Source organism: Mchenga conophoros, linkage group LG9, assembly GCF_057382185.1.
Source record: "Mchenga conophoros isolate Kocher_MC1m ecotype Shallow Benthic linkage group LG9, M_conophoros_male_GT1.1, whole genome shotgun sequence".
Classification (NCBI taxonomy): Eukaryota; Metazoa; Chordata; class Actinopteri; order Cichliformes; family Cichlidae; genus Mchenga; species Mchenga conophoros.
Window position 1 is genome coordinate 19,891,699 of NC_140534.1, and position 21,470 is coordinate 19,913,168.

At 38.9% G+C, this 21,470-nt stretch overlaps 1 long non-coding RNA gene across 1 annotated transcript; it reads right to left on the reverse strand.

Annotated features, from left to right (window-relative positions):
* Nucleotides 1-17,964: 17,964 nt before the first annotated feature.
* LOC146567176 (uncharacterized) lies at nt 17,965-20,070 on the reverse strand. The gene is made up of 5 exons (XR_014893761.1): nt 20,017-20,070; nt 19,804-19,861; nt 18,719-18,813; nt 18,545-18,610; nt 17,965-18,376 (listed from the first exon to the last, which is right to left on the reverse strand). It is a non-coding gene; the product is annotated as an uncharacterized LOC146567176 (long non-coding RNA).
* Nucleotides 20,071-21,470: the final 1,400 nt, after the last annotated feature.

The window sequence follows — 21,470 nt, forward strand, 5'->3', positions numbered from 1 at the left end:
AAAAGAAGACATTAGATCTACTGTACACATTAAGAATTTAGATGTCTCATTTATCCTCAGTAGGCTATAATAAATTGAAGCAGAGCATTTGATTCTATTCATTTTGTATAGGTGTGCACCTCACAGAAACAATCTGGACAAGAAATGCTGTTCATGAGCTTGGACACAAGCTCAGTGTCTCTATGGGTTCAATTTACCCTCCTCAATGGATGGTAAATAATAAATACATGAGGGTTTTTTTGAGATTGAAACATCAAGGGACTCTGAATATTGAATAAGAGCTCTGCAAGAAGGAAGCTATTTTTGCTTACTTTTTTGCTATGCGAATGCTGTTGTACTCGAACACACTCAAACCCTCCTCGACACTCTTTGTTCTCCAAACCTTTAACTGTACATATTTAACTGCGCTGTAAACTCGTCACCTAAAATCTTTGCACCTGCTTGACTGTTTGCACCGCATCTGAGATGATGAATGACAGCGCTGCCTTTGTTCATAACAGCGAGTGAGAGCAGCATGCAAAGTGGGCAGGAGTTGCATTAATTGAGCCGCAACAGGATGATATGATACCGAGAGTCTTACACTCTACTGTGGAATTTAATATTAATATTAGATTTACATGATATTATACCAGTCAGCCACAATAATGCAACCACTGACAGATGAAGTGAAGAACTTTAACTTCTTCACAGGTGTCATTGTATCAAGATAGATCAGGCAGATATTAGGCAGCAACTGAAGAATGGGTCAGATAGGTGAGTGTTAGAAACAGGAAAAATAGGCAAACATAAAGGATAAACTGTGATGTCTTGGTCAGGGCATCTGCAAAATCATATGGGGAATTCACAGTATTCACAGGGTTGGGCCACATGCATGGAGAATGAAGGCTAGCCCATGTGGTCCAATCCCACAAAAGAGCAATAGAAGGCCAATAGTACGCCTTAGCGACCCTGAACCCATAGTTATGCTGCTCCTAGGAGACGTCTCATAATGCCTGCGTAGCTCTCTACTCTTTTACTCTCCATGCATTAAGGTATTGTCTTCTCTCTCATGTAGTTTGTGCTTTTTCACTACGTCTGCTCTCTCCTTGAACCTTCCTGCAGGTATCTCTGGCTCTAGAGTTGCATGTGTCTATTTTCCCATTGCTGATGCCACAATCCTGCACAGTGTTTATTGTGCGTTGTTTCTCATCTTCTTTTCTCTCTCCACTCTCCCCTCACCCCTACTGATCGAGGCAGCTGGGTGCCTCCTTCAGCCTGGTTGTGCCAGAGGTTTCTTTCTGTTAAAACATTTCCTTCAGTTTTCCATTCTCACTTTGCTGAGTGGATGCTCAAAGGGAATCATTGGATTTCTCTCTATAATAATGCTCTGTTTCACAAGTCATGTCAGAGAACTATACAGAATGAGATGACTTAAGTTTTAATTTGGCAATACCTTAATGCTGGCTATGATAAAACAACACAGGGTGCACCACCGTTTGCAGAGTATCCATCCTGACCATTTTTCGTGCAATTAACAGCTCAGAACTGGACCATGAAGATAGTAACCTAGTTTTATAAATCTTTTTTTAATATCACGTGCACAGTCAGGTTTGTTTTAATTGTTTATCTGGGGAAGAGATGGCTGCAGGATGACTATTTGACCCCTTTTCTTGGCAGAATAGGTAGAGTTCAATTAAAATGTTTGGTTTCTTGACATCAACCCAACTTTAGAGACTTTAGGCTTTGAGAAAGCCATCCCAGAGGCTTAACTTTAACCTGTTTCATCCATTCCTAAACCTGTTTTCAGTGTGTTTGCGATAAATGTCCTTTTAGAGCACACAAATGTGTCCAAGTTTCAACCATTGAGTTGTTGACTTGAAGAATTTGGCGATAACCTCCATTATTCATCAACTTTATAGAATGCATCAGTAACAATGGCACCAAAACAGCTCCAGAGCATGAAGCTACCTCCACTATTCTTAGATTTGAAACCTTTACTCCTCCAAATATACCTCTTGACATTGTGGCCAAACAGCTCAGTATTTGACCATTCAGCTTTTCTCCAGAAGGTATTTGGCTTGTTCATTTGGGAAATGCAAATTTCAGTCAAATTGGAAAGTAGTGATTTTGGACTGGGGGCATATTTCTTGGTTGTCGTCTCAGGCCATGACAATGTTAAACCGTCATTACTGTGGAGACTGATGCTGGTGTTCCAGCAGTTTCTAGTTAATGGCAGGCTTGAGCCTTTATGGTTCCTGGGTTGTTCCTGAACATTCTGACCAATATACTGATATCTGAGTGTGACAGTTTGGGTTTTTCTCCAGACCGTGGCAATGTGGTGACACATCAAAAGTATTTGAAATGACGATTGTGGAATCTGCCGCTTTTTAGAAATGGCTCCAAGAGATGTTCTTAGCGTAAATCTACAATTCTTAGATCTGCACTGAGTTTTCTGGACTTTCCCATTGTTCTGAGTATTCAATCAGCCCAATTAGTGCTGTCAAACAATTCTTTTTTTTATGCTGGCAAAGAGAAACTACCAGTTGCAGTAAATCATGATCACTAATGAGAAGTTAATAGGCCTTGGGCTTGTCAAGTTAAAAGACATCGTAGAAGCTTCAGAATCACGTACTAAAGGATTTAAGTCAGTGTATGTATATATTCTAGCAAGTACATATAATTTGACCCTGTGTTGATCAGAGAAAGTCCCAAATAAATTCAGAATTGTCATGATAGATGGATGCTTTACAATCATTCCACCCAGGAAAAAAGAACTTTCCAAAATTACCACGACATCCATGCCCATGATAATTGTTTGTGAATGTCTGACCAAAACTGTACCACTAACTATACCACCCACTAAACATTAGTGGAGACCGTATACACCCCTTCACATGATGGCAGTGGCCTCTTTCAGCAGGATAATGCACCCAGCTCAACTGCAAAAAATATTCAGCACTGGTTTAAAGAACCTGAGTTCAAGGTTAGCTTCTAAGAGCATTCTCACACTAGGGACAGTTGGCTTTTACTGTGTTGGAGCACAATTCTTTCCCCTTCCCACTCCCCCCTGCTGGCCTCTGCTCACACTGGCCTTAATGATCCCAGGCTAAGTTTGTATCAGTTTTTCTCAGCATCTCTGCTAAGCTCCGTTCTTTCACTCACATACACTCGCAGCATAAGCTTCATGATTTTAAGCATTTTGTCTGGGAAAGCAGTGACATGGTGACCTCTCATATATTTGTTACATAACAAAACCATTCTTACAGAGTAAGGAACCAGATCCATGGATGCAGATAATGACCAGTTTTTATGCATATCATGCCATAGGCAAAATGAAATGCACCTTGGCCCACGTGTCGAGACATGACGTGCAACAATCACATCAGTCAAACAAACTGGACTCTGGGGGTCAACTGTGTTCAAGAATAGAATGGATAGTCTAGTATCTGCAATCATTAATTCTGGATAATACAAGACAAATTTGTATTATTGTTATTCTAGTGGCTTGAGAGGAATCTACATAATATCAGGTAGATCGTTTAGTGGAATAGTTTATATTAATAGTTAAGTGACTGAGGCAGGAAGTTCTTCTGCACAAGAAACCCTGCAGCCTGACAGGAATGGAGAAACAGAGCAAAACGACCAACATCATGGTCGTTCCGCCCAGTTGGAAAACTGTCTAATAGTATCTTCTTCAAATTTATGCACATCATCCTGCAAAGTAGGAAAAAAAGGACCTTGAACACTGATTTTAACCAGTTCTTTCCCTCATGAATTTACCACAACTTCTGCGATAAATCCTTGGCCAGAAACAGCTGTGTTTTTTTCCCCCCCACCATCCTGACCCCTCCCACACATGTGGCCCTTCATACTTTGGGTCTTAACCTTGGCTCCTTGTCAAGTACATGGAGTTTGCTCAATTTATTTAGAATTTCTCTTTTTTGACTGTGAACCCCAGTCAGATGCTGCTGCTGCTGATTGCGGGGAGGTGTTAAGCACCTTGGGGCTGAAAGGAAATAATTGATTTTTGCCTACAAGGTTGGAAAAAGTGAACTTTGAAAACCCACATAGGCCCAGCGGTAGGCCAATTAATGGTTTTCATTTGGAAAAAAAAGTGTGAAGGAACTTCTAGTTTTGTTTACCATTGCCTTGAATTAGTGGGAATTTATCAAAGAGTCAAACAAAAGAACTCTTGACATTGAACCATCTGTCTGCTCAGAGTGTGTTTACACAATCAAAACATGAGCTTTTCAAAAACTGTTATTAACATAAAATACAGATATTTTTAGCTCCCTCCGTGCCTCTTACCTCGAAAGCAAGTGAAACTTTTAGTGGGATTAGAGAAGTTGCTTCACAATGCCATCTCCTGTGACTTCTATTTATACTGTTTAGAAACATATATTATTAGGCATCAAAGGGTTTTCTTGGCATACTTACAATAATTTTCATATCACTGGATTATACATTTCTTTATTTAAGGGTTAGGGAAATGGGAGTTTTGTTGCCCCAAATGTAAAAAGAAGTATTAATAACTACTTCACCACCGGTCACCTTCCATGCTGTTAGAAGCTTATATAGATCCCTCTAGACGTGTAAGGCAAATGCAGGACTAAGCTGAGAAATACACGTCAATTCGAATCGAATTCATTACAATAATGTGGTCTCTCTAAAATGCTTGAGGTGAGAACCCTTTTACCTTTCAAGTTTTCATTTTCTGTGGTGGATCAGCTTCTATAAGCAATTAATGGTTGTGGTAAACGCAAACACCTCCAAGTGCTCATGAGAATCTGCCCGTCCGTCTTTTCACTCATCTATTGTTTGTACTGCAAAGCAGGTTGCATCAAGCAGCTTCAGAGAGCAATCAAGCACCGTCTATGAAATGTTGGTTTTATTTTAGCTCTCATTTCAACTCCTGCAGAGCAGATAAAGGGGGAAAAAACATCAGGAAGTTTAGTAGTGTTGGATCATTTTAAAAGTTAAAGTTAATTTACCTAAATCAACTGTAAACAATAATGTGTAACTGATTATGCAATATAGTGCTAAACTGTAAGGAATTCAGAGTAAAGATATTACAATTACATCCTAGGTTAATCAAGTTATCAAGCAATGCTGGGTAGGTACATGACATGGCTGTTACTTTGGGATTCAGGGTAATGTTTTTGTCATACTGTCTGAGTGGACTGGCAAATCAGTGGAGCAAAAATTTGTATTAGTCTGGAAAAATCAGCAGGGAGAGGCTGAAGACAGAAACAAGGGGGCGTGGATGCATAGCAGAACTTGAGAGTGACACAAAATTGCAAAGCACCTATGCCATAGAGGGCTTTTTTGAGGTGGAGGACTTTTTCCCATTTGTAATCCCCTGAAGTGGACATTATGTGTTGGAGCACCATAGTGGTTCTGCGAGTCATATCGGTTTAAGCTGCTGGTTTCAGGCCTGTAAGTGCCTGTATCTTGAGCTCTCCTAGTTTAGGTAATACAGGTACAAGAGAGAGAAACAAATGGACTTGAGAGACCATTCTTTCGTGTGCAACTACCTACGAGGCATATGAGGGTCTGCAGGAAAACACTGCTGCTTTTATTGTCATCAGAAGTGCTATAACTCAGTTCTGCCAGCATTTAAAAATATTAACTAGGGGGTGACTTTTTTTTATTTTTTAAAAAGCCGAAACTCCTTATTTAAATGAAATCTCCTTAAGTAGTGATCACCATTCTTAGTGCTAATGACATTTTTTTGAAGCCCCATCCACTGTATTAAAACAGTGACGCTTTACTTCATTTTCTTTCTTGGGAAGTGGAAGAACTCTCAGGGATCCAAGTCTGGTGGGTCCGGTTGGTGGAAAGCAGTAATTGTGCAGCAACAAAATTCAGTTGTATTTAACATGTTGTGTCTACCATAAGTCAGTTTGTTTGCAGTGGATATCTTCGCACAGATGCTCCAGGACATTACAAAAGGACTACTCAACAAGCTAGTCAACGCTGACGAAAATGCTGATCATAGTTCTGGTTGTGCTCCTGACCTGATACGTCTTCTTCAGTCCTAGAAACTGGACTCTTCCACTGCAAAGACTGGAAGAATCCAGTCATGAATTCGTTCATGTGAACGTCAAGTCATCCCATGCACTTTGCCGGAAATCCTCACTGACTTCAAAATGCTTTTTCTTCAGCTTAGGAGTCAAAATCCTGGGCAGAAACTTTGCAGCAATGCAGTGCAAGTTCAAGTTTGACGTAAAAATTCCCTGAACTCATTCAAATAAAAGCCTCCCTCCTTTCCAGTTTTGACACACATTCTGCTCAACTTCTTTAACATTTTCAGGGATTGCTGCCATGGAGGGTTATCCTGACTGCATGTCATCTTCCTGTGAAGTACAACCTCTTTTAAAATGGGAATACCACTCAAAACATTTCACCCGCCTCATTGATTCACAGCTGTAGGCTTTATCAAGCATTTCTAAGGCCTCCTTTACAGATTTCCCAAGTTTTAAATGCAATTTGATATTTGGCCTTCCTTTAAGTTTGAGGTCCACAGTGACATAGAAAATGCCTATTCGTAAGTGGTCAAAAACGTGTGAGTAACTCAGAAACTACATGTCATCACACAGATGACAGCTCTTCTGGCTTAGGACAGTTACTGCTGGCACCTTTTGCAAGTGCATCACCAAGCTGGGCTCCTGTTGTGCACAAAAAAGAAGAAAAAAAAAGAAAAAGAGACATAAAATGTTACATTATTTATAAATTCACAGAAAATATTACAGCAAAAAGAAAAAAGATCATTTCACATTTCTTATATAAACATGGAGTCATGTAGCTTTACTAGTGGTACGTGCCTTTCATATTGGCTTAACATAATGTCTAAATAATATGTGACTACAGTAAATTAGATGATTAAATTAGATTACAGTAAAGTAAATGAGGAAAATTCAAAAATTGAAAGATAACATATTGTAAGTTTTTGTGTATTGGTTCAGACTTGGTTCAGGCTTGGCAAGTGAATGGTTGCTGGTTTCATCTGGACACACAAACCCTTTTCGGGGTGCTGGTTAGAAGTAGCTTCATTATACACATTTTTTAATGTTTGATTACATGCTTCAAATTAGTCCATACCTCTAAGCATAAAGAATATCCCTCAATATGAACCTACGAAGATAATGAGTAGCATTAAGCTAAGCTTGTCCAGCTACTGTTTAGCCACTCGTGTTTTCAGATATCACAGAAGCCTGGAACAAGTCTGTTTGCTTCAAAATAATTTGAAGTTGAATCACTGGGAAATAAATATAAAAGCTTTGTGAAAGTTTGAAGTCTAAAAAATCCACTTAGTGGTTAAGAGTAAAAAGAAATCAATTATATTTGGCAAACCATGCATTGCTTGAAACGAAGCCTCGCGATTCAGACGGTTTAAGTCATTTACCAAAATAGCAGCACAACAAAAATGATTTCTTACTTTGTAATAAGAGTGTATGCAAAACCTCTTATTATCATCTCTGTTGTGCTTGGGGAAGATGAATTCAACAGCATGCTTTCAATCTTGTTACTTTATATTGAAAAAGATGCATTAAGCTTAAATGAACATAACTTTATTTGATTTATAGTACACAGTATATCTGATATATTGATGCAGCATTTCTTTTTGGGGGGGTTGTCTGATAAGCTTTTATTCTATAAAATGTCAGTTTCTAAGCTCCATATAACACATTAGAAGCATAGTCCTAGAAAATATCCTGTAAGAAGCACGACTGAACTCTGCTATCATCGTCGGGAGCTACTGCTTGGGGGACATCGAATCAGATTTATGTGAAATGATTTAGGAGATAAAACCAGGATGTTCTACATTTTGGCGTGTACATATCCATTTATGTAATTAACTAGGAGTGCTCCCGTTAGCGACAACCGTTAATAAGCTCCAGTGGGAACATTGGGAAGCAGGTGAACCCGTGGCCCCAGAGATGTTAAACACAGATGAATAGATGCCATAGCACACACACAGCCTAGTAAATCAGATAAAATGAGCCGCGGAACAGGACTGAAATGGGCCTCACGGTGAAAACTCAATATCGCACAAATGGACAGGCCTCTCATAGATATTGGAAACTGGTAACCTTGCCACTGTGAGCTCACCTTTCCTTATTGCTCAAACACGCGTGTACATTTACTGGCTTTACCCTCATCATGGCCATTTTAGCCTCCCAAACCTTTACATGTGCAGGCTGGCCATAATGAGCATTTGGCTAAATGAAAGCATCATTTTTATAGCTGTGGTGAAAAGACAGCAAAAACAATATATTATCTAGTCATCTGTGCTATTCCTAAGTGTCTGCATAACTGGCTATATTAAGTTGATGTTAAACAGGCCACAGAGACAAGGTCTCAAGGTTGATTTCCATCTATAAGAGTGGCCATGTCATAGATAGATGGATAGAGAGATAGATAGATGTGTGTTTCACTAAGATCTGATAAATCTTTTTCAAGGATGACCCATTTAAAGTCTTTATTTGATTGTATAGTCCTTTGAGACACCTGAACGTCCTTTACAGTTTCTTCCACCTTTGAATGAATCTCAAATGGTTTCTCCTCTACACGTAAAGCTCAGCTATTATAGCGTTTCCGCACTTACTTACTTTTTTCTCTGTTTTGCATTGAACTGGATAGCAGGAGGAGAGACCCCAGAACATTTACTTTCTTTCTAAAAAAATATACATTTGTTTTATGAGATTGTGACAATTTTCATAGTCTTCTGCTTCCCCTTGTCTCACAGACGTTATGTTTATATGGCAATACATTGTTATTCACAGTACTGTTGAATTCTGAGGCAATATTTTGTTTTTAGTAAAAAGAGCTGCAGCATCAGAGTTTGAGGGAGCAGCAGGAATGTGAAACCACATACCGATCGGTGGTATGATTTAGGCTATGCAAGACTTTGTTTGACCTAACATATATAAAGTCAGTTCAGGCTTTCCTTCTGTGCTCCATGGTCAGAGGCACCAAGATGAGATGCTCTTGTCTGTACCTGTGCCATTCTTGTGGCAGCACTCCAAACAACAGCTTTTTCAGTGGTACAATGTCTGGATCAGCAGCATGTTCAGACACTTCCTTGGCTAGCATTTAGTACCGATATGCCTCCTGTTGAACATGTGTGGGACATGCTGGGTTGACATGTTCATCAGAGACAAAACAACCAATGACCGCTGCACAGCTGCAGGCTGCATTCATCCAGGAATGGAGAGCAATTCATCAACAACAGATCCAGACACTTGTGCAGTCCATGCACAGATGGATGACTGCTTGCATTGCGCCCAGAGGAGGCCATACCTCGGATTAAATGTCATGTACATACATAAATAATAGTGTTAAACACACACATTTTTTGACTTGTTGCAGATTAGTTTCTAAAATATGCAATTTCATGATAAATAACCTGCTCCTTGACTAATAAGTAAAGTACAATTGTTGTTTTTGTAAGGTCTCACAGTCCTCTGTCGAGGTGAAGGGTTTACTTAATTCACATTCGATCAAAAATTACATTTGAAGGGTTTTTTTCTTTATTGCACAGCTCCTAAAAGTCAAAAGCACATAGTGATTCAGCTCAGTCTCACAAAAATACAGCTTTGCAGCTCAAAAGTAAAAAAAAACAAACACTCATATGAAGGCTAATGATAAATAAACTGTTCAGACAACAATAGTCGGATATAGTTAGAGGCTTATGTATTCTCTGCGAACTATAGCACCATGCCACATATCATTAGGAAGTTATTTAACACACAAATTCACTGGAGAGAGTAGGGAATAATTAAACTGTTTGATGCCTGAAATATCCATTTAGATTCATAATGCAAGAAAACTTGAGAATTGAGAAGAAACACAGCCTGACTGTACTGCAGGTCACATTTGATAGAATAACACTGCAAATTTAAAGATCAATATGAGCTGGATTTAGTTAGTAAAATATAGGCGGCGGGTTTATTTTCCCCTTTAAAGCATATTTATGTATTGCTAGTGAATAAAGCAGGAGCAGAGAATATACTGCAGGTCATCATTTGTAGTGTCTTCAAATATGGTAGCTCGGTTGTCTCACAATTTTTACGGCCTTTGTAATTACAAAATGGTTTTAACCTCTCCAGTGGAACTGCCTTCACTTACAGTCTTCTAATAATAAAATAAAGTCCCGTAATAACCCCCATAACAATGAACTTATCTGAAAAGTGTTTCACATTTATGTTGGCCCTAATTGCACAGAGTTATGGTCTATTAGATGGGGTCCAGAATAGCAGCGCTTGGTATTTTTGTGAAGTGCCAAGATGAGATGGGAAGTGTGGGAAAGAACACTTTTCTTGGTGTTTTTTATTTCATGAGGTTTTCTGTGACTTTGGGCCAGACACCATCTACCCCTGCCCTTTTACTTTGTTTATTCATTCCTATGATTTAAATAATGGAACTCCCATGTTTTGCCTTTTAGCAGTGCTCTTGTTCTTCATAGCTGCAGAAGAAGAGTGCCTGGATTACCAGCCGCTGTCACAAAGGACTTTATGGACTGTTATTATTTTTCTTTTCTTTCTTTCTATCTTTTAAAAAAAAAAAAAAAAAAAACAATGTCACCTTGATGGAATCACAAGATAGGGCTTCAAGATTTCTCGGGGAGACTTCCAAATCTTAAAAAAAAAAGAAGAAAAAAAAGAAATATATTTCCTGACTTCAGGTGCAAAGGGACAATCTGCAGGCACTCATTCTCAAAGCAGCAGTCGGATGAGCTATACTCCCAAATGACCATTAATGTAGAACAAGAAATATCTTCTAAGTTATGTGCTCTTATTTTTAGTGAACACAGGCCTGATTAGCATACTCTCCCACTGCATGAGTCCCTTTGGTGGTGTTTCGATGATTTGCAGGCTGATACTTTTTCATAGATTCATTGTGGTTTTTCCACTGATTCAATAAAACGAGAGTCCAGTCGCTTCTCCAGACTCTTCAGTCTCGCCGTTCTCCAACTCTCGCTCGCTCTTTCTCCGTCCTTCAGACCGCTCAGCTACGGCTCTGCTGCGGTAATTAACAGCAGTGTTACATCTGGGGAGATACTGCGAGCTATGTCAGAAAATTAGGCTGTGGAATAATGAGGGTTGAGGGACATGTACTGCTGGTCTGTAGCGGTGCATTAAAAATCAAAGGACTTTCACAGCTAATTGGAGAGGGGTTAAACTGCTTGGCTGCCTCACCTCTGTCCCGAGTTCTCCACCCAAACCCGCCCCTAGGAGATGAATGCCTCCCTTTTTACTTTAATTTTGTGTTTCATTTCCATACCAAAGTGTGTGTAATTTTTTCTTCTTTACAGGAGGAATCTTCAGAGTTGGGACACTGGTGAGGTAAGTTTGGTTATACTGTATGCAGCTTCAATTTAAACTACAAACAAAGACTTTTTGTCATGACTTTGCTTTCTGTCTAGAGTCTGGATAGGCCACCCTGCTAGTTTGACAGCTGAATGTCCTCACCGTCGTACACAAGCTACACAAAGCATAAATCAATGCAAAGTTTTCTCATTTGAGCCGAATTAGCACAGCACGAAGAGGAGACACCCCTTCTCCTGCCTCTCCCTGGTTACAATCATGGCATTAGCAACATGACACTGTATAATGAGCACAGCCACGGTCCACTGCTCAGAGGACTACCACATATACACACCCTTCTCGCTGCGTCTGAGCTTGTGTGGCACAGCTGCTTGGTGCCGCTGCAGCTGTACAGGGGCTAATTACAAGTCGGCAGTTGTATTTATGTGTATATTTAAGGAAAAGTCAAACCACATTGTGTTCTTTGCTTTTGAAATGTACAAGATCAACAGTGCATTGATCTAGCAAGCCGGTGTTTGTTTTTCACACGTATTGCATCCAGAAAATAGCATTCATGACAAATTATCTTAATGAACAAGTCATATATTTTAATTATAGCGATGCTTTTAGTTACGCTAATGTGAACAGTTTATAATAAACTAATATTAAAGGAGACTGGTAACACAGGATCATTGGCCAGAGTAATAGCCCACTAATGAAGCATAATGACGTCGTAGGAATATGATAATTGCACACTAACAAGTCATAAATAGAATGTTAGCTGTTTTACTGCAACAATGCTGTTTTCCCCGTTGCAATCTAGAATAACAGAAAACTAGCTTATTTGTATTATTAGCCATATGCCATGAATAACAACATATGTGAAGTTGACACAACACATAAAAATGATACTTTTGTAACTTTGCACTTAATTTCTGTGTAAAGTTAATTAGTTGAGAAATGTGTTGCATGAGCAGGATATAATTACAGTGACATCTGCAGACATGGGAAAATCAAAGTACACTCTTTGTCAAGTCTAAGGTTTTTACATATTAGGACATACTAAAAAAATATCTGCTTCTTGTATTTAAATATAACAATACATGAGATACTACACTAACAGCTTTAGCGGCAATAATTGTAAGTAATGGTTTATGAATGACTTTATCAGTTTCTCACATTGTTGTCAAGGAATTTTGGTCAATTCTTTGCAGCTGCTTCAGTTCATTGAGGTTTGTGGGGATTTGTTCATTCACAGCTCTTCTAAGGTCCCAGCACAGCATTTCACTTAGGTAACACCTTCATTCTTTTCTTTTTCAGATATTTTGTTAAGGATTTGCTGCTTTGTTTGAGATCATTAAGTTGCAAGACTCATTTTGGACCAAGATTTAGCTGTCTGACAGACAGCCTCGCATTTAAATCAAGTATACTTTGGTATAGAGAGGAGTTCATGGTGGAGTGCAAGGTGCCAAGGTCCTGTGGCTGCAACCCAAGCCCAAATCATAGACCTTGTTCTTGGGTTTTTTGCAGTTTCTTTGAACATTGCATGGTCTGACTGTGGGTGACTTTGCAGGTTAATAGTCACTCCTGAACAATTTCTACTTATGAATAATCTTTCTCACTTTAGACTGATTATCTCACTGTAGACTCAGATTGATAGGTAGCAACAACTGCTTCTCTAAGACCACTGCTGGTGTATTTCCTCCTTGGCATTGTGTTAATGCACATCTGAACGTTCCAGACCAGCAAACTGCCAAAGTGCCTGCTTTTATAGAGGTGCTCAAACTTGCTGATGTTCAATTAATCAAATGCATTTAATTATAAGCACCTGGCTGCCACACTTACTCTTTTAATTCCTATGGAAGCAGTAAGGGTACACTTAGTTTTTCACACACTGCTTCTGCACTCTGTCTTCTTCTTTATTAAGTTAACAATGACACAGTGTTGTAGTCAACTTGAGGTTTTATTTACCTATTTTTAAGACCTGCTAAAGACCAGATCAGTTTTGTTAGGTCCTGATATATAAAAGCTTCTACTAGACAGAGGGTGTACTTGGTGTTTTTTTTTTTAATCATGATTGAGGTACCAAACTAAAAATTGAATCCAATTAAATGAACATAGTAAAAATACATATAATGAATATAATTAAAACGTTGTTATTCCTATCTTGGAGAATCTTAGCAGTCAGTGACCCATTTACTGACTGCTAAGATTTAAGGGTTCTTTTTAATATTTTACAAAAGTCCAGTGAAAGTTCAAAGACACTAGCTGAACTGTTCAGAAGCAAAAATGTGAATCTTAGTTTGCCAAAATAAAACCACTTTTATGTGACAAGTCTATCCGTTTATGTATTGCAAAGGCAGACCTAAGGCAACATTCCCTTGCATTGAATACTGAATCTTGCAATCAAAACTCTACATGTCTGACTTTTTCCCTAATAAGGTGTTGTGCTTTTTCCCTGCTCCTGCTACTATTGTTAGGCATTTTTTAATTATTATTTGTGTGGGCAAGAGCTTCTGCTGTCACTGTCAGTCATTAACAGCAGCCACAATAGGTTCTGACAGATGAAAGAGGCAAATTAATTCAAGACTGATATTAGAATTTGAAGTGCTACCATCTTGGCATGAGCAGACTGTGTTCTTCAAATCTGCTTATTTCACTGGAAATGTGGCCAGTCCTGGAAGATGAACAAATTAACACAATACTTGTTTTTTCAATCATCCTACTGCACATAAATAGCAACAGCATGTTTATCAAAGCTTTGAAAAATAAAATGTGTGATGTAAAAATTGCTAATTTTTTTTTTGAGATTTCATGCTTTCTGGCACTAAATGATTTCTTCTGGTGTTTTTAAGGATATAATTTGACACTGATTTTACATATTTGAATGAATAAACATCCTGGCGCACGGTTCGTTTTGTTTTGCTGCTTTACTTCAAAAGTACTTTTAGAGAAAAGTTGGTATAATTTTGTTTTTGCAAGAATGAGGAAGCAAGCTAAAATATGCTTTTAATGTACTAATTCATCAAGTCACTTTACTCAAAATGTCATGAGACTCCATTAAAACTCGCTATCTCCATTTAGACTTCATCCTTCAATCTCTCTATTCTGCTTCCTGATTATGTTCCCAGTCCAGGTAGTGCAATTGATACGGGACGGGGGCCATAGCTTTGTTCAGGCCCCCGAAGGGAGGCTGGAGCAGACTCAAGCTGCCTTTCCCTTGTCACAAGTTTCCATGTTGCAGTTGATGAGGCAGGCAGTGAAGTCAGTCAAGCTTTCCCGTTTTTTATATGGCACAGGAACAGTATATATACTGACACTGTTTCACATGAACTGGAAAAAATGAGGTTTAACATGGATATTGTCTATTTTGATATTCATATGTGTGGTGTCATATATGGTGTTACACCAAATCAGTGATTTCAATGTGGTGTAAATATTTTGCTTATTCCTAAGAAATAAATAAAAAAGTTTGATTAATAAAAAAGGAAAGAAAAAAAAATCAAAACAGGGCTATAGAGGTTTAAACCGGTGAAAATTAGCTTATTGGATGGAATAAAATTTCGACTATGGGCTGTCTTTCATTCTTGTGTAATAAAGAGGCCATGTGCTTTAAATTTGACCACTTTGGCAACAAAGCTTTTTGGAACTTTATTTAAACTGGCCTTGGAGTATTGATGCTTTTCCTTTGTGTCATACCATCACAATAAGCGTCTAGATTTTTAGAAATTCAGGGTGAAGCAGCTGCATATGGAAGAAATATAGTATCATCAAGTATTTTTAGACATTGAATTTATGACACTGAATTTTTATCCTCCAAATGTCCCTGCAAAAATATTCACCTGCAAAAATTCACCTGAAAAAAATTCACCTGAAAAAAATTCACCTGCAAAAATATTCACCTGCAAAAAATTCACCTGAAAACAATTCACCTGCAAAAAATTCACCTGCAAAAATTCAACTGCAAAAGTGATGAACTTTAATGACCCAAGCCAGAGCAATCAGCACCAGATCGAGTCGAGTGGCTCTCGGCCAATTAAATTACGCTGTTTGATCACATGACACCGTTAGCCAGCAGTTTGTCTCCTAAAAGAGAGCTGTTTAGAGGTGAGTGATTAAGTTTTTCTCCTAAATAGAGATCATTACAGAACGCCTAGTCCTACTTAAAATCCCATTTATTTTTATTTTATCATCTACTCGAACTAAGGAAAACGTTTGACTAACTCAAAGACAATTTCCACGCCTCCCCTGCCTGACTGCAGAGGCAGTTTTGAATTTAGGAGCAGCAAGATGGAAGCGGCAAACCCTGGCGATTCTCCGGTAAGTATATTGTTTTTTATCTTCAAGTTTGTCTTTTGAAACCTTAATTTTATTTAAATCCGTTGCTCACGTATAAAGTACACAGACGGGGTCTTTGCTCAACTCGTCGGAGGCGTGTCTCACTAAGCGCTACATGCTAGCATCCTGCTAACCGAGCTACCCTTTACATGCTGTGCTTTAGAAAATAGGATACTCGTTAAAAAATACTCCGCAGATATTGATAGATAGACGAACACTGCAAATATAATGTTGTAAACGAAAACGGCCTTTGGTGAAGTGGTAAAATACACCATGAATAAAGCCATAGAGTGAATGGCTGCCATGGTTGCAGAACAGCCTGATTTAATGACAAGAATGGGGAAGAGTGAGGCGAAGTGAACCAAAGCCACAAAACACGGTCAGACAAGGCGGCAAAAGGGCAGTGATCTGTCCGTCAGTATGAAGTTGGTGTGTGCTTTGGTGAACAAAAACTCCAGACCGGTAGCAGGAAGATGGGAGACTCGTGTTTCACTGGAATAGTGGTGAATTAAAACATCCTTTGTTGGGGACATTTAGGTGTAAATGCATCCATACAGGCAAGACAGAGGCAGACCAGACAGTGAAGAAAACAAGGCAAACATTAGAAATATTAAAACGGAAATATAGGATTAATATAACATACAATTGGGGAAAATGTAAGGAACACAATGTAAATGATATTGTAAAGTCATTAAAACAGCATACTCTGATTAAAAGAAACAGATAATTGGGTAGGATGATGATGATGATGATGATGATAATAATAAAATAAAAAAAATGTACAATATGGGTATGTATACTTGTAGCCAGAACTTAACTATAAAGTTGTAGCATGTCAGTACCTTACCCCATCCATTATAACTGGATATTCCCTCTGCTTCTTCTGCTTCTCGTATACACCCTCAGGGTTTGTGATCAGCCAGCGGCTGATATGATCATTAATCCTGTAAAATAATATTCTTTTGGTTTATGAATCTGTTTGCATGGATTTCTTAATCTGTTTCCACTGTTAGCAGAAGTTGTGGTGTGCTGCTCTCCAAGACTACAAGCTGCGTTAAAGTTGGAAGTAACTGGCCGATGTTCCACTGTTGAAGATAGCTGTGCCCATTTGTTGCACATTGTGGGTATGGAGAAGTTGAGGCCCTTGCAGGCTACCCACAATTTCCCCAAACTGAGCGATTATACATCTTCCTTCCATATTTGTATCTTGTGTCACTAAAAATAATTTTATTTAATTTTATACATTGATTAATGACCTGCAGAATCTCCTTATCATATTAAGTGATTCATAATTGTCACTTTATGCTTTCTCCATCTTGAAAGTGATGACATCCTTGCATTACATCCTTTAGGTTCATTTTCTGCAGGCAGGTTTCTGACAGAGAACAGGCAGATTTACACTATAACATGCAGCGTTCTATAGATGGACACATAAAGAAATGAAAAATTACATGTATGTGCTAACTTTCTAAACACTGTTACATTAATGATTAAGTAGATAAAACATTTATGTCAGCCTTGGCTCATAGTTCATTTAAAGACAAGAACTTTGTGTGTGTTTCAGGTCCTGCACTCTCAAAGACTGAATGAACCAGCATTGCAGCCATGGGTCACTGTGAGCATCACAGGGAAGGTTGAAGCCGCCCACTGCAGCTGTAAGGCCGGAGTCACGGAGACCTGCACCCACGTCACTGCTCTTCTGTTTAATGTAGGGGGGCGATCGTGGCTCAGGGGGGCGATCGTGGCTCAAGAGTTAGGAGTTCGCCTTGTAATTGGAAGGTTGCTGGTTCGAGCCCCGGCTTAGACAGTCTCGGTCGTTGTCCTTGGGCAAGACACTTCACCTGTTGCCTACTGGTGGTGGTCAGAGGGCCCGGTGGCGCCAGTGTCCGGCAGCCTCGCCTCTGTCAGTGCGCCCCAGGGTGGCTGTGGCTACAATGTAGCTTGCCATCACCAGTGTGCGAATGTGTTTGTGAATGGGTGGGTGGGTGACTGGATATGTAAAGCGCTTTGGGGTCCTTAGGGACTAGTAAAGCGCTATATAAATACAGGCCATTTACCATTTAGAAGCAACAGTGATCTGTGGCACAAGGACTGTTACAGATGAACCTGCATACTGGGTTTTGCTGGGTAATATGACCAAGATACAGCCAGAGGTTGGCCATAAGATAGACTTCTCCTCTTCAGCTGCCCAAAAAAAGGCTCTTGATCAGAACAAACAGACCATCTGTAGTAACAGGTAAAAGGAGCCGTCCTCAAAAAAGAAAAATCCCACCTGCTACTGTGGAGGAGTTGTCACTGCTATAATGCCATCATGTTTTATCTAGGGGTCTAGATTTATGCCTATAGTGCACTGCCGTGTAAATAATTTGCATTTACTGAATGAGTATCACTGTTCAAAAATTGAATAAAGAAACAAACTAATTTTTGCCTTTTTTTAATTAAAACCACTTTATAGAACATCACATCAGTTACAATGTAGAATCCATGTCACTGGAGAATTTTGATTCAATAAACAGTAAAAAGGTGAGCTGTGAAGACCAAGGACAAGTGCAGCTCACAGGTTTTCTATCCAAGGAATCCCAGAAGATTGCATGGTGTCATTGCCCAGCAGTTGTTCGCAGGACATATGGACTCAACCTCAACAATCCCTCACACTGAGCAGCATGAAGTGACAGTGCAGAGGAAAAACTCCCCTTTAACAAGAAGAAACCTCCAGCAGAACCAGAACCTGGTTCAGTACCAGCAGCCATCTGGGTTTGGAGGAGAGAGAGAGACACAGAACTACCAAAAGTTTTTTTTTTTTTTATTTTTTTTATGTGATTGACTGTTGTTGTAATTCAAGCCCTGAGTGTAGAGCAGGTAAGATATAAAGTTGCACCCTAAATTCATGCAGAGTGTTTAGTTTATGACTTTTTCACCTGGTCATTTCTTGATGAACAGATGGTCTTTTAGGGTTGACCAAGCTGGTACCTTGACTCTGTTCTCTGCAAGATGTTGCAAAAAACAAAATCATATGGAGACAATATTGGACACAAAATATATAACAATTTAGTTAAATGTAGCATTAACTCATAGGTCTTGCTAAAGTAAACCTTGTATTCTGATTCATCACAGCAGCAGTTCAGTTGGATGATGTCAGTAACTGCAGCAAGTGTCTTGCTGACTGAATAATTACATCTTGCATAATCTGAAACAAACACATAAAGACAGAAACAATTTATAAATTAACGTTTGATAAAATCTAAGAATTAATCATTTATTAGATACCAATATGGATATGTCTACCATAAAACTTGTGTGGAGCGAAGTTACATTCAATCAAGATGGTCTGGCATGCTACAACTTTGTAGTTAAGTTCTGGCTACAAGTATACATACCCATCTTGTACATGTTCTTTAACATTATTATCATCATCATCATCATCCTACCCAATTATCTGTTTCTTTTAATCAGAGTATGCTGTTTTAATGACTTTACAATATCATTTACATTGTGTTCCTTACATTTTCCCCAATTGTATGTTATATTAATCCTATATTTCCGTTTTAATATTTCTAATGTTTGCCTTGTTTTCTTCACTGTCTGGTCTGCCTCTGTCTTGCCTGTATGGATGCATTTACACCTAAATGTCCCCAACAAAGGATGTTTTAATTCACCACTATTCCAGTGAAACACGAGTCTCCCATCTTCCTGCTACCGGTCTGGAGTTTTTGTTCACCAAAGCACACACCAACTTCATACTGACGGACAGATCACTGCCCTTTTGCCGCCTTGTCTGACCGTGTTTTGTGGCTTTGGTTCACTTCGCCTCACTCTTCCCCATTCTTGTCATTAAATCAGGCTGTTCTGCAACCATGGCAGCCATTCACTCTATGGCTTTATTCATGGTGTATTTTACCACTTCACCAAAGGCCGTTTTCGTTTACAACATTATATTTGCAGTGTTCGTCTATCTATCAATATCTGCGGAGTATTTTTTAACGAGTATCCTATTTTCTAAAGCACAGCATGTAAAGGGTAGCTCGGTTAGCAGGATGCTAGCATGTAGCGCTTAGTGAGACACGCCTCCGACGAGTTGAGCAAAGACCCCGTCTGTGTACTTTATACGTGAGCAACGGATTTAAATAAAATTAAGGTTTCAAAAGACAAACTTGAAGATAAAAAACAATATACTTACCGGAGAATCGCCAGGGTTTGCCGCTTCCATCTTGCTGCTCCTAAATTCAAAACTGCCTCTGCAGTCAGGCAGGGGAGGCGTGGAAATTGTCTTTGAGTTAGTCAAACGTTTTCCTTAGTTCGAGTAGATGATAAAATAAAAATAAATGGGATTTTAAGTAGGACTAGGCGTTCTGTAATGATCTCTATTTAGGAGAAAAACTTAATCACTCACCTCTAAACAGCTCTCTTTTAGGAGACAAACTGCTGGCTAACGGTGTCATGTGATCAAACAGCGTAATTTAATTGGCCGAGAGCCACTCGACTCGATCTGGTGCTGATTGCTCTGGCTTGGGTCATTAAAGTTCATCACTTTTGCAGGTGAATTTTTGCAGGTGAATTTTTTGCAGGTGAATTTTTTTCAGGTGAATTTTTGCAGGTGAATATTTTTGCAGGTGAATATTTTTGCAGGGACATTTGGAGGATAAAAATTCAGTGTCATAAATTCAATGTCTAAAAATACTTGAATTCTGATGATACTATATTTCTTCCATAGCTGCACAATACAATGTTTCTCTACTAACAATAGATCATTGAACTGTTCGTCTTGCCGCATCTTTCAGAATTTTATTTTGAGGCTCCAATTTTATTGACTGGTTTTATCCTTCATCCTTGTAAAACAGTTGGAAGCATTGCTGTTAGCTGCTTATAACCATGAAGCAGGAAGCTAAGAGGTGAATGTAGAACTTTTAACAACTAAAATCCCCAAGAAAAAACAAAATTTACCAAACATCCATCTATCCATTTTCTTATCCAATTTCAGGACGCAGGCAGGTGGGCTGGATCCTATCACAGTTGCCATAGGGTGAACTTTGGGATACAACTAGGACATGCTGCCACTCTGTCACAGACAGACTGAAAACCATGCACATTAACAAGTGCTTACATCCACACCTAAGGCTAATTTAGAATCATCAATTAACCTAACAAGTATGTCTGTAGACTTTTGGAAACAGGAGTAGAGAGTGTTTGGCATCATTGCCTCACAGCAAGTACTCCGGCTTCTTCCCATAATCCAAAAACAGGCATATTAGATCAATTGGTGATTTTTAATTTCTTGTGAATGTGAGCATGAATGGTTGTCTATTAGCCCTGCATGGGGACCTGTCTACTCTCCCCCTGTGACATCACTTAAAGAGATATATTTATGTTAGGTTAAAATACAGAGACCATTCTTATCTATTTCTGAAAGTTACTATAAGCATTTAATTAGTCTCTACTTGTTAAGTGATGATATATCAGCCCTAGTGTGTCTGCTCTGTTGGTTGAGGCTATTGTTTTGTTGTAACCCTTTGTGTCTTGTTTGATTTAAACAAAACCCCTTGAAAAATAATCAGTGGTTATTCTTAGCATCTCCAGCTTTTAATAGCATTAGTTATGTGCAGCTCATTTTAAAGCTTAGTTTTAAAAACACTCCAAACAAGGCAGCAACATATTAATGACTAATCTCATGCTGTGGATGGGCTCATCCCAGATGTTCTCTTAAGTCTGGCACATTGTTGGTGTCATATTTCTGTCATATGATTATGTTTGTCTCCATCGGCGTAATTTTGTGCTAAACATTGGGAGGGTCAAGATCTCTGTCTAGGCTAATATGCAGCGACCCATGGGGTAAGACATCATTATATG